General features: G+C 46.5%; 5 non-coding genes across 5 annotated transcripts; all 5 read left to right on the top strand.

Moving 5' to 3' along the window:
• Positions 1–1,182: 1,182 nt before the first annotated feature.
• trnan-guu lies at positions 1,183–1,256 on the top strand. The gene has a single exon. It is a non-coding gene; the product is annotated as a tRNA-Asn (tRNA).
• Positions 1,257–2,695: 1,439 nt separating this feature from the next.
• Positions 2,696–2,769, top strand: trnan-guu. Its single transcript has one exon. It is a non-coding gene; the product is annotated as a tRNA-Asn (tRNA).
• A 6,712-nt stretch (positions 2,770–9,481) lies between these two features.
• On the top strand, positions 9,482–9,555 carry trnan-guu. The gene has a single exon. It is a non-coding gene; the product is annotated as a tRNA-Asn (tRNA).
• Positions 9,556–10,996: 1,441 nt separating this feature from the next.
• trnan-guu lies at positions 10,997–11,070 on the top strand. Its single transcript has one exon. It is a non-coding gene; the product is annotated as a tRNA-Asn (tRNA).
• A 1,439-nt stretch (positions 11,071–12,509) lies between these two features.
• trnan-guu lies at positions 12,510–12,583 on the top strand. Its single transcript has one exon. It is a non-coding gene; the product is annotated as a tRNA-Asn (tRNA).
• Positions 12,584–13,007: the final 424 nt, after the last annotated feature.

The following is a 13,007-nucleotide window of genomic DNA, read 5'->3' as shown; positions in this document are numbered from 1 at the left end:
TAAAATATGTCAATCTGGCATGAAAAACTTTAGCATTTAAATTTATCTCGCTTGAAGGACAATGTTGGTCCAGTGTGTGTGTGTGTGATTGTGTGTATATGTGTGCCTGTATGCCATGAAAGTGACTCGCCATTATATCATACTTCCGGGGTCAGTCCCCTAATTATTATGAATGAATTTGACGATTATATATTACATTCTTGAAAATGCAGTGGTTTAAGATATATATATTTATCAAATGATATTCGTGATTGTGGCTGAATTTACTCCTGCCAGATGCCTTTTAATAAAATGTTGCGCTGACGAAGATTGCTCAGCATTTTTGCCCTTTTAAGGCCATTCAAAAAGCTAACAAACGTTAGAAAACCACAGGGCTACTTCCTTGAAAATGTTGTGGCACTTTCGTTGCACGTTGACACAACCATTGGAACAAAGTGTTGTTGTGTCGTAAACTCCATGTACAGTTGGATGAGATCACGGATGGCCAGAGGTCAACTGTCAGGGTCAAATACACCACAAGTCTCTGTTGTGCAATTGGTTAGCGCGTTAGACTGTTAAGCTAAAGGTTGGTGGTTTGAGCCGACCCAGGGATGAGAGTTTTCAGTTTGTAGTGCTCCATGAAGCGACATCCTGGACTTGAATTGAGATTCCCTGTGACTTTGGCTGGCTGAGGGTCAATTCCACCACAAGCGTCTGTAGCGCAATCTGTTACCGCGTGGACTGTCAATCTAAAGGTTGGTGCTTTGACCCCATCCAGGGATGACATTTTTCAGATTGTAGCGATGTGAACAGACCCTTCCTGACTTGTAGTGATCTTCCATGTGACTTTGGCCTGCTGAGGGTCATTATAACCACTCCTCTCTGTGGCACAATTCCTTGAAACTGTTGCGGCACTTTCGTTGCACGTTGACACAACCATTGGAACAAAGTGTCATTTTGTCGAAAACTCCATGTACAGTTGGATGAGATCACAGATGGCCAGAGGTCAAGTGTCAGGGTCAAATACACCACAAGTCTCTGTGAAGCAATTGGTCAGCGCGTTAGACTGTCAATTTAAAGGTTGGTGCTTCGACCCCACCCAGGGATGACATTTTTCAGATTGCAGCGATGTGAACAGACCCTTCCTGACTTGTAGTGATCTTCCATGTGACTTTGTCCTGCTGAGGGTCAATATAACCGAATGTCTCTGTGGCGCAATTGGTTAGCGCGTTAGACTGTTAATCTAAAGGTTGGTGGTTCGAGCCCACCCAGGGACGGTAGCTTTACATTTCTGCTGTTGTGGAAAGACCTTCCTGGATTTACAGAAGGCTAGTTTTTGACCTGCTGTGTTTCCTGTTATCTTATGTGATTGGTGTGTTGTTGAACGTGAAAGACGACAATTTGCTATACCTACTGGTTACTGGGAAAATGGCTGTCAATGTTCTGTGATCTTCTGTTACTCAATAGCTTGATCATTCTGTGGTCTCCAAGGAACATATCATTTATTAATATTAATCCGGCTAGTATTCCAATGTAAAATATGTCAATCTGGCATGAAAAACTTTAGCATTTAAATTTATCTCGCTTGAAGGACAATGTTGGTCCAGTGTGTGTGTGTGTGATTGTGTGTATATGTGTGCCTGTATGCCATGAAAGTGACTCGCCATTATATCATACTTCCGGGGTCAGTCCCCTAATTATTATGAATGAATTTGACGATTATATATTACATTCTTGAAAATGCAGTGGTTTAAGATATATATATTTATCAAATGATATTCGTGATTGTGGCTGAATTTACTCCTGCCAGATGCCTTTTAATAAAATGTTGCGCTGACGAAGATTGCTCAGCATTTTTGCCCTTTTAAGGCCATTCAAAAAGCTAACAAACGTTAGAAAACCACAGGGCTACTTCCTTGAAAATGTTGTGGCACTTTCGTTGCACGTTGACACAACCATTGGAACAAAGTGTTGTTGTGTCGTAAACTCCATGTACAGTTGGATGAGATCACGGATGGCCAGAGGTCAACTGTCAGGGTCAAATACACCACAAGTCTCTGTTGTGCAATTGGTTAGCGCGTTAGACTGTTAAGCTAAAGGTTGGTGGTTTGAGCCGACCCAGGGATGAGAGTTTTCAGTTTGTAGTGCTCCATGAAGCGACATCCTGGACTTGAATTGAGATTCCCTGTGACTTTGGCTGGCTGAGGGTCAATTCCACCACAAGCGTCTGTAGCGCAATCTGTTACCGCGTGGACTGTCAATCTAAAGGTTGGTGCTTTGACCCCATCCAGGGATGACATTTTTCAGATTGTAGCGATGTGAACAGACCCTTCCTGACTTGTAGTGATCTTCCATGTGACTTTGGCCTGCTGAGGGTCATTATAACCACTCCTCTCTGTGGCACAATTCCTTGAAACTGTTGCGGCACTTTCGTTGCACGTTGACACAACCATTGGAACAAAGTGTCATTTTGTCGAAAACTCCATGTACAGTTGGATGAGATCACAGATGGCCAGAGGTCAAGTGTCAGGGTCAAATACACCACAAGTCTCTGTGAAGCAATTGGTCAGCGCGTTAGACTGTCAATTTAAAGGTTGGTGCTTCGACCCCACCCAGGGATGACATTTTTCAGATTGCAGCGATGTGAACAGACCCTTCCTGACTTGTAGTGATCTTCCATGTGACTTTGGCCTGCTGAGGGTCAATATAACCGAATGTCTCTGTGGCGCAATTGGTTAGTGCGTTAGACTGTTAATCTAAAGGTTGGTGGTTCGAGCCCACCCAGGGACGGTAGCTTTACATTTCTGCTGTTGTGGAAAGACCTTCCTGGACTTACAGAAGGCTAGTTTTTGACCTGCTGTGTTTCCTGTTATCTTATGTGATTGGTGTGTTGTTGAACGTGAAAGACGACAATTTGCTATACCTACTGGTTACTGGTAAAATGGCTGTCAATGTTCTGTGATCTTCTGTTACTCAATAGCTTGATCATTCTGTGGTCTCCAAGGAACATATCATTTATTAATATTAATCCGGCTAGTATTCCAATGTAAAATATGTCAATCTGGCATGAAAAACTTTAGCATTTATATTTATCTCGCTTGAAGGACAATGTTGGTCCAGTGTGTGTGTGTGTGTGTGATTGTGTGTATATGTGTGCCTGTATGCCATGAAAGTGACTCGCCATTATATCATACTTCCGGGGTCAGTCCCCTAATTATTATGAATGAATTTGACGATTATATATTACATTCTTGAAAATGCAGTGGTTTAAGATATATATATTTATCAAATGATATTCGTGATTGTGGCTGAATTTACTCCTGCCAGATGCCTTTTTGTTATGCTGATGAATGAGGACCCAAAAGCGACGTAATAGTAACAGAGTCTTTATTCCAGTAATAAACAAATAATGATTCTCCTGGATATTATCAATGGTCAAATCCTCTCGTCAATAGAGAGGAACGACTGGAGACGCGACCACAGACTGCAGGTCGCTTCAGGAAGGCACTGGCCGTAGCTGACATAGACACCTGCTCACACGCAGCATCTGAAGAAGGCAAAGAACACGACAGGGCGGAACAAGGACACAGGAACAGCAAACATCAAACAAGAATCCGACCAGGCAGAAGCGGAAAACAGAGGGAGAAATAGGGACTCTAATCAGAGGGCAAAATAGGGGACAGGTGTGAAAGAGTAAATGAGGTCGTTAGGAGAATGAGAAACAGCTGGGAGCAGGAACGGAACGATAGAGAGAGAAAGAGGGAAAGAACCTAATAAGACCAGCAGAGGGAAGCACAGGGACAAGACATGAAGATCAAAGACAAAACATGACAGTACCCCCCCACTCACCGAGCGCCTCCTGGCGCACTCGAGGAGGAACCCTGGCGGCAACGAAGGAAATCATCAATCAACGAACGGTCCAGCACGTCCCGAGATGGAACCCAACTCCTCTCCTCAGGACCGTAACCCTCCCAATCCACTAAGTACTGGTGACCACGTCCCCGAGAACGCATGTCCATGATCTTTCGTACCTTGTAAATAGGAGCGCCCTCGACAAGGACGGGGGGGGGGGGGGGAAGACGAACGGGGGCGCGAAGAAAAGGCTTGACACAAGAGACATGGAAGACAGGGTGGACGCGACGAAGATGTCGCGGAAGAAGCAGTCGCACAGCGACAGGATTGACGACCTGAGAGACACGGAACGGACCAATGAACCGCGGAGTCAACTTGCGAGAAGCTGTCGTAAGGGGAAGGTTACGAGTGGAAAGCCACACTCTCTGACCGCGACAATACCTAGGACTCCTAATCCTACGTCTATTGGCGGCTCTCACAGTCTGCGCCCTGTAACGGCAAAGTGCAGACCTGACCCTCCTCCAGGTGCGCTCACAACGTTGGACAAAAGCCTGAGCGGAGGGAACGCTGGACTCGGCGAGCTGGGACGAGAACAGAGGAGGCTGGTACCCAAGACTACTCTGAAACGGAGATAGCCCGGTAGCAGACGAAGGAAGCGAGTTGTGAGCGTACTCAGCCCAGGGGAGCTGTTCTGCCCAAGACGCAGGGTTTCGAAACGAAAGGCTGCGTAATATGCGACCAATCGACTGATTGGCCCTTTCTGCTTGACCGTTAGACTGGGGATGAAACCCGGAAGAGAGACTGACAGAAGCACCAATCAAACGACAGAACTCCCTCCAAAACTGTGACGTGAATTGCGGACCTCTGTCTGAAACGGCGTCTAACGGGAGGCCATGAATTCTGAACACATTCTCAATGATGATTTGTGCCGTCTCCTTAGCGGAAGGAAGCTTAGCGAGGGGAATGAAATGTGCCGCCTTAGAGAACCTATCGATAACCGTAAGAATCACAGTCTTCCCCGCAGACGAAGGCAGACCGGTAATAAAGTCTAAGGCGATGTGAGACCATGGTCGAGAAGGAATGGGAAGCGGTCTGAGACGACCGGCAGGAGGAGAGTTACCTGACTTAGTCTGCGCGCAGTCCGAACAAGCAGCCACGAAACGGCGCGTGTCCCGCTCCTGAGTAGGCCACCAAAACCGCTGGCGAATAGAAGCAAGCGTACCCCGAACGCCGGGATGGCCAGCTAACTTGGCAGAGTGAGCCCACTGAAGAACAGCCAGACGAGTAGAGACAGGAACGAACAGAAGGTTACTAGGACAAGCGCGCGGCGACGCAGTGTGAGTGAGTGCTTGCTTTACCTGTCTCTCAATTCCCCAGACAGTCAACCCGACAACACGCCCTGTAGGGAGAATCCCCTCGGGGTCGGTAGAAGCCACAGAAGAACTAAAGAGACGGGATAAGGCATCAGGCTTGGTGTTCTTATTTCCCGGACGATAGGAAATCACGAACTCGAAACGAGCGAAAAACAACGCCCAACGAGCCTGACGTGCATTAAGTCGTTTGGCAGAACGGATGTACTCAAGGTTCTTATGGTCAGTCCAAACGACAAAAGGAACGGTCGCCCCCTCCAACCACTGTCGCCATTCGCCTATGGCTAAGCGGATGGCGAGCAGTTCGCGGTTACCCACATCATAGTTGCGTTCCGATGGCGACAGGCGATGAGAAAAGTAAGCGCAAGGATGGACCTTATCGTCAGACTGGAAGCGCTGAGACAGAATGGCTCCCACGCCCACCTCTGAAGCGTCAACCTCGACAATGAATTGTTTAGTGACGTCAGGAGTAACAAGGATAGGGGCGGATGTAAAACGCTTCTTGAGGAGATCAAAAGCTCCCTGGGCGGAACCGGACCACTTAAAGCAAGTCTTGACAGAAGTCAGAGCTGTGAGAGGGGCAGCCACTTGACCGAAATTACGAATGAAACGCCGATAGAAATTAGCGAAACCAAGAAAGCGCTGCAACTCGACACGTGACTTAGGAACGGGCCAATCGCTGACTGCCTGGACCTTAGCGGGATCCATCTGAATGCCTTCAGCGGAAATAACAGAACCGAGAAATGTGACAGAGGAGACATGAAAGGCGCACTTCTCAGCCTTCACGTAGAGACAATTCTCTAAAAGGCGCTGGAGTACACGTCGAACGTGCTGAACATGAATCTCGAGTGACGGTGAAAAAATCAGGATATCGTCAAGGTAAACGAAAACAAAAATGTTCAGCATGTCTCTCAGTACATCATTAACTAATGCCTGAAAGACAGCTGGAGCATTAGCGAGACCGAACGGCAGAACCCGGTATTCAAAATGCCCTAACGGAGTGTTAAACGCCGTTTTCCACTCGTCCCCCTCTCTGATGCGTACGAGATGGTAAGCGTTACGAAGGTCCAACTTAGTAAAGAACCTGGCTCCCTGCAAAATCTCGAAGGCTGACGACATAAGGGGAAGCGGATAACGATTCTTAACCGTTATGTCATTCAGCCCTCGATAATCCACGCAGGGGCGCAGAGTACCGTCCTTCTTCTTAACAAAGAAAAATCCCGCTCCGGCGGGAGAGGAAGAAGGCACCACGGTACCGGCGTTGAGAGAAACAGACAGATAATCCTCGAGAGCCTTACGTTCGGGAGCCGACAGAGAGTATAGTCTACCCCGAGGGGGAGTGGTCCCCGGAAGGAGATCAATACAACAATCATACGACCGGTGAGGAGGAAGGGAGCTGGCTCTGGACCGACTGAAGACCGTGCGCAGATCATGATATTCCTCCGGCACTCCTGTCAAATCACCAGGTTCCTCCTGAGTAGAGGGGACAGAAGACACAGGAGGGATAGCAGACATTAAACACTTCACATGACAAGAAACGTTCCAGGATAGGATAGAATTACTAGACCAATCAATAGAAGGATTATGACATACTAGCCAGGGATGACCCAAAACAACAGGTGTAAAAGGTGAACGAAAAATCAAAAAGGAAATGGTCTCACTGTGGTTACCAGATACTGTGAGGGTTAAAGGTAGTGTCTCACATCTGATACTGGGGAGAAGACTACCATCTAAGGCGAACATGGGCGTGGGCTTCCCTAACTGTCTGAGAGGAATGTCATGTTTCCGAGCCCATGCTTCGTCCATAAAACAACCCTCAGCCCCAGAGTCTATCAAGGCACTGCAGGAAGCAGCTGAACCGGTCCAGCGTAGATGGACCGACAAGGTAGTACAGGATCTTGATGGAGAGACAGGAGTAGTAGCGCTCACCAGTAGCCCTCCGCTTACTGATGAGCTCTGGCTTTTACTGGACATGACATGACAAAATGTCCCGCAGAACCGCAATAGAGGCAAAGGCGGTTGGTGATTCTCCGTTCCCTCTCCTTAGTCGAGATGCGAATACCTCCCAGCTGCATGGGCTCAGTCTCTGAGCCGGTGGGAGGAGATGGTTGAGATGCGGAGAGGGGAAACACCGTTAACGCGAGCTCTCTTCCACGAGCTCGGTGACGAAGATCTACCCGTCGTTCTATGCGGATGGCGAGTGCAATCAAAGAGTCCACGCTGGAAGGAACCTCCCGGGAGAGAATCTCATCCTTAACCTCAGCGTGAAGTCCCTCCAGAAAACGAGCGAGCAACGCCGGCTCGTTCCAGTCACTGGAGGCAGCAAGAGTGCGAAACTCTATAGAGTAATCCGTTATGGATCGATCACCTTGACATAGGGAAGCCAGGGCCCTGGAAGCCTCCTTCCCAAAAACTGAACGATCAAAAACCCGTATCATCTCCTCTTTAAAGTTCTGATAATCGTTAGAACACTCAGCCCTTGCCTCCCAGATAGCTGTGCCCCACTCCCGAGCCCGACCAGTAAGGAGTGATATGACGTAAGCGATCCGAGCTCTCTCTCTTGAGTACGTGTTGGGCTGGAGAGAGAACACAATATCACACTGGGTGAGAAAGGAGCGACACTCAGTGGGCTGCCCAGAGTAACATGGTGGGTTATTAACCCTAGGTTCCGGAGACTCGGAAGACCAGGAAGTAGCTGGTGGCACGAGATGAAGACTCTGAAACTGTCCAGAGAGATCGGAGACCTGAGCGGCCAGGGTCTCAACGGCATGACGAGCAGCAAACAATTCCTGCTCGTGTCTGCCGAGCATTGCTCCCTGGAACTCGACGGCAGTGTTGAGAGAATCCATAGTCGCTGGGTCCATCTTGGTCGGATTCTTCTGTTATGCTGATGAATGAGGACCCAAAAGCGACGTAATAGTAACAGAGTCTTTATTCCAGTAATAAACAAATAATGATTCTCCTGGATATTATCAATGGTCAAATCCTCTCGTCAATAGAGAGGAACGACTGGAGACGCGACCACAGACTGCAGGTCGCTTCAGGAAGGCACTGGCCGTAGCTGACATAGACACCTGCTCACACGCAGCATCTGAAGAAGGCAAAGAACACGACAGGGCGGAACAAGGACACAGGAACAGCAAACATCAAACAAGAATCCGACCAGGCAGAAGCGGAAAACAGAGGGAGAAATAGGGACTCTAATCAGAGGGCAAAATAGGGGACAGGTGTGAAAGAGTAAATGAGGTCGTTAGGAGAATGAGAAACAGCTGGGAGCAGGAACGGAACGATAGAGAGAGAAAGAGGGAAAGAACCTAATAAGACCAGCAGAGGGAAGCACAGGGACAAGACATGAAGATCAAAGACAAAACATGACACCTTTTAATAAAATGTTGCGCTGACGAAGATTGCTCAGCATTTTTGCCCTTTTAAGGCCATTCAAAAAGCTAACAAACGTTAGAAAACTACAGGGCTACTTCCTTGAAAATGTTGTGGCACTTTCGTTGCACCTTGACACAACCATTGGAACAAAGTGTTGTTGTGTCGTAAACTCCATGTACAGTTGGATGAGATCACGGATGGCCAGAGGTCAACTGTCAGGGTCAAATACACCACAAGTCTCTGTTGTGCAATTGGTTTGCGCGTTAGACTGTTAAGCTAAAGGTTGGTGGTTTGAGCCGACCCAGGGATGAGAGTTTTCAGTTTGTAGTGCTCCATGAAGCGCCATCCTGGACTTGAATTGAGATTCCCTGTGACTTTGGCTGGCTGAGGGTCAATTCCACCACAAGCGTCTGTAGCGCAATCTGTTACCGCGTGGACTGTCAATCTAAAGGTTGGTGCTTTGACCCCATCCAGGGATGACATTTTTCAGATTGTAGCGATGTGAACAGACCCTTCCTGACTTGTAGTGATCTTCCATGTGACTTTGGCCTGCTGAGGGTCATTATAACCACTCCTCTCTGTGGCACAATTCCTTGAAACTGTTGCGGCACTTTCGTTGCACGTTGACACAACCATTGGAACAAAGTGTCATTTTGTCGAAAACTCCATGTACAGTTGGATGAGATCACAGATGGCCAGAGGTCAAGTGTCAGGGTCAAATACACCACAAGTCTCTGTGAAGCAATTGGTCAGCGCGTTAGACTGTCAATTTAAAGGTTGGTGCTTCGACCCCACCCAGGGATGACATTTTTCAGATTGCAGCGATGTGAACAGACCCTTCCTGACTTGTAGTGATCTTCCATGTGACTTTGGCCTGCTGAGGGTCAATATAACCGAATGTCTCTGTGGCGCAATTGGTTAGCGCGTTAGACTGTTAATCTAAAGGTTGGTGGTTCGAGCCCACCCAGGGACGGTAGCTTTACATTTCTGCTGTTGTGGAAAGACCTTCCTGGACTTACAGAAGGCTAGTTTTTGACCTGCTGTGTTTCCTGTTATCTTATGTGATTGGTGTGTTGTTGAACGTGAAAGACGACAATTTGCTATACCTACTGGTTACTGGTAAAATGGCTGTCAATGTTCTGTGATCTTCTGTTACTCAATAGCTTGATCATTCTGTGGTCTCCAAGGAACATATCATTTATTAATATTAATCCGGCTAGTATTCCAATGTAAAATATGTCAATCTGGCATGAAAAACTTTAGCATTTATATTTATCTCGCTTGAAGGACAATGTTGGTCCAGTGTGTGTGTGTGTGATTGTGTGTATATGTGTGCCTGTATGCCATGAAAGTGACTCGCCATTATATCATACTTCCGGGGTCAGTCCCCTAATTATTATGAATGAATTTGACGATTATATATTACATTCTTGAAAATGCAGTGGTTTAAGATATATATATTTATCAAATGATATTCGTGATTGTGGCTGAATTTACTCCTGCCAGATGCCTTTTAATAAAATGTTGCGCTGACGAAGATTGCTCAGCATTTTTGCCCTTTTAAGGCCATTCAAAAAGCTAACAAACGTTAGAAAACCTACAGGGCTACTTCCTTGAAAATGTTGTGGCACTTTCGTTGCACCGTTGACACAACCATTGGAACAAAGTGTTGTTGTGTCGTAAACTCCATGTACAGTTGGATGAGATCACGGATGGCCAGAGGTCAACTGTCAGGGTCAAATACACCACAAGTCTCTGTTGTGCAATTGGTTAGCGCGTTAGACTGTTAAGCTAAAGGTTGGTGGTTTGAGCCGACCCAGGGATGAGAGTTTTCAGTTTGTAGTGCTCCATGAAGCGACATCCTGGACTTGAATTGAGATTCCCTGTGACTTTGGCTGGCTGAGGGTCAATTCCACCACAAGCGTCTGTAGCGCAATCTGTTACCGCGTGGACTGTCAATCTAAAGGTTGGTGCTTTGACCCCATCCAGGGATGACATTTTTCAGATTGTAGCGATGTGAACAGACCCTTCCTGACTTGTAGTGATCTTCCATGTGACTTTGGCCTGCTGAGGGTCATTATAACCACTCCTCTCTGTGGCACAATTCCTTGAAACTGTTGCGGCACTTTCGTTGCACGTTGACACAACCATTGGAACAAAGTGTCATTTTGTCGAAAACTCCATGTACAGTTGGATGAGATCACAGATGGCCAGAGGTCAAGTGTCAGGGTCAAATACACCACAAGTCTCTGTGAAGCAATTGGTCAGCGCGTTAGACTGTCAATTTAAAGGTTGGTGCTTCGACCCCACCCAGGGATGACATTTTTCAGATTGCAGCGATGTGAACAGACCCTTCCTGACTTGTAGTGATCTTCCATGTGACTTTGGCCTGCTGAGGGTCAATATAACCGAATGTCTCTGTGGCGCAATTGGTTAGCGCGTTAGACTGTTAATCTAAAGGTTGGTGGTTCGAGCCCACCCAGGGACGGTAGCTTTACATTTCTGCTGTTGTGGAAAGACCTTCCTGGACTTACAGAAGGCTAGTTTTTGACCTGCTGTGTTTCCTGTTATCTTATGTGATTGGTGTGTTGTTGAACGTGAAAGACGACAATTTGCTATACCTACTGGTTACTGGTAAAATGGCTGTCAATGTTCTGTGATCTTCTGTTACTCAATAGCTTGATCATTCTGTGGTCTCCAAGGAACATATCATTTATTAATATTAATCCGGCTAGTATTCCAATGTAAAATATGTCAATCTGGCATGAAAAACTTTAGCATTTATATTTATCTCGCTTGAAGGACAATGTTGGTCCAGTGTGTGTGTGTGTGATTGTGTGTATATGTGTGCCTGTATGCCATGAAAGTGACTCGCCATTATATCATACTTCCGGGGTCAGTCCCCTAATTATTATGAATGAATTTGACGATTATATATTACATTCTTGAAAATGCAGTGGTTTAAGATATATATATTTATCAAATGATATTCGTGATTGTGGCTGAATTTACTCCTGCCAGATGCCTTTTAATAAAATGTTGCGCTGACGAAGATTGCTCAGCATTTTTGCCCTTTTAAGGCCATTCAAAAAGCTAACAAACGTTAGAAAACCACAGGGCTACTTCCTTGAAAATGTTGTGGCACTTTCGTTGCACGTTGACACAACCATTGGAACAAAGTGTTGTTGTGTCGTAAACTCCATGTACAGTTGGATGAGATCACGGATGGCCAGAGGTCAACTGTCAGGGTCAAATACACCACAAGTCTCTGTTGTGCAATTGGTTAGCGCGTTAGACTGTTAAGCTAAAGGTTGGTGGTTTGAGCCGACCCAGGGATGAGAGTTTTCAGTTTGTAGTGCTCCATGAAGCGACATCCTGGACTTGAATTGAGATTCCCTGTGACTTTGGCTGGCTGAGGGTCAATTCCACCACAAGCGTCTGTAGCGCAATCTGTTACCGCGTGGACTGTCAATCTAAAGGTTGGTGCTTTGACCCCATCCAGGGATGACATTTTTCAGATTGTAGCGATGTGAACAGACCCTTCCTGACTTGTAGTGATCTTCCATGTGACTTTGGCCTGCTGAGGGTCATTATAACCACTCCTCTCTGTGGCACAATTCCTTGAAACTGTTGCGGCACTTTCGTTGCACGTTGACACAACCATTGGAACAAAGTGTCATTTTGTCGAAAACTCCATGTACAGTTGGATGAGATCACAGATGGCCAGAGGTCAAGTGTCAGGGTCAAATACACCACAAGTCTCTGTGAAGCAATTGGTCAGCGCGTTAGACTGTCAATTTAAAGGTTGGTGCTTCGACCCCACCCAGGGATGACATTTTTCAGATTGCAGCGATGTGAACAGACCCTTCCTGACTTGTAGTGATCTTCCATGTGACTTTGGCCTGCTGAGGGTCAATATAACCGAATGTCTCTGTGGCGCAATTGGTTAGCGCGTTAGACTGTTAATCTAAAGGTTGGTGGTTCGAGCCCACCCAGGGACGGTAGCTTTACATTTCTGCTGTTGTGGAAAGACCTTCCTGGACTTACAGAAGGCTAGTTTTTGACCTGCTGTGTTTCCTGTTATCTTATGTGATTGGTGTGTTGTTGAACGTGAAAGACGACAATTTGCTATACCTACTGGTTACTGGTAAAATGGCTGTCAATGTTCTGTGATCTTCTGTTACTCAATAGCTTGATCATTCTGTGGTCTCCAAGGAACATATCATTTATTAATATTAATCCGGCTAGTATTCCAATGTAAAATATGTCAATCTGGCATGAAAAACTTTAGCATTTATATTTATCTCGCTTGAAGGACAATGTTGGTCCAGTGTGTGTGTGTGTGTGATTGTGTGTATATGTGTGCCTGTATGCCATGAAAGTGACTCGCCATTATATCATACTTCCGGGGTCAGTCCCCTAATT

This window comes from Salvelinus namaycush, chromosome 6 (assembly GCF_016432855.1).
Source record: "Salvelinus namaycush isolate Seneca chromosome 6, SaNama_1.0, whole genome shotgun sequence".
NCBI lineage: Eukaryota > Metazoa > Chordata > Actinopteri > Salmoniformes > Salmonidae > Salvelinus > Salvelinus namaycush.
Note: the sequence above shows the minus strand (reverse complement) of the source record. Positions and strands in the feature narration are given on the sequence as shown.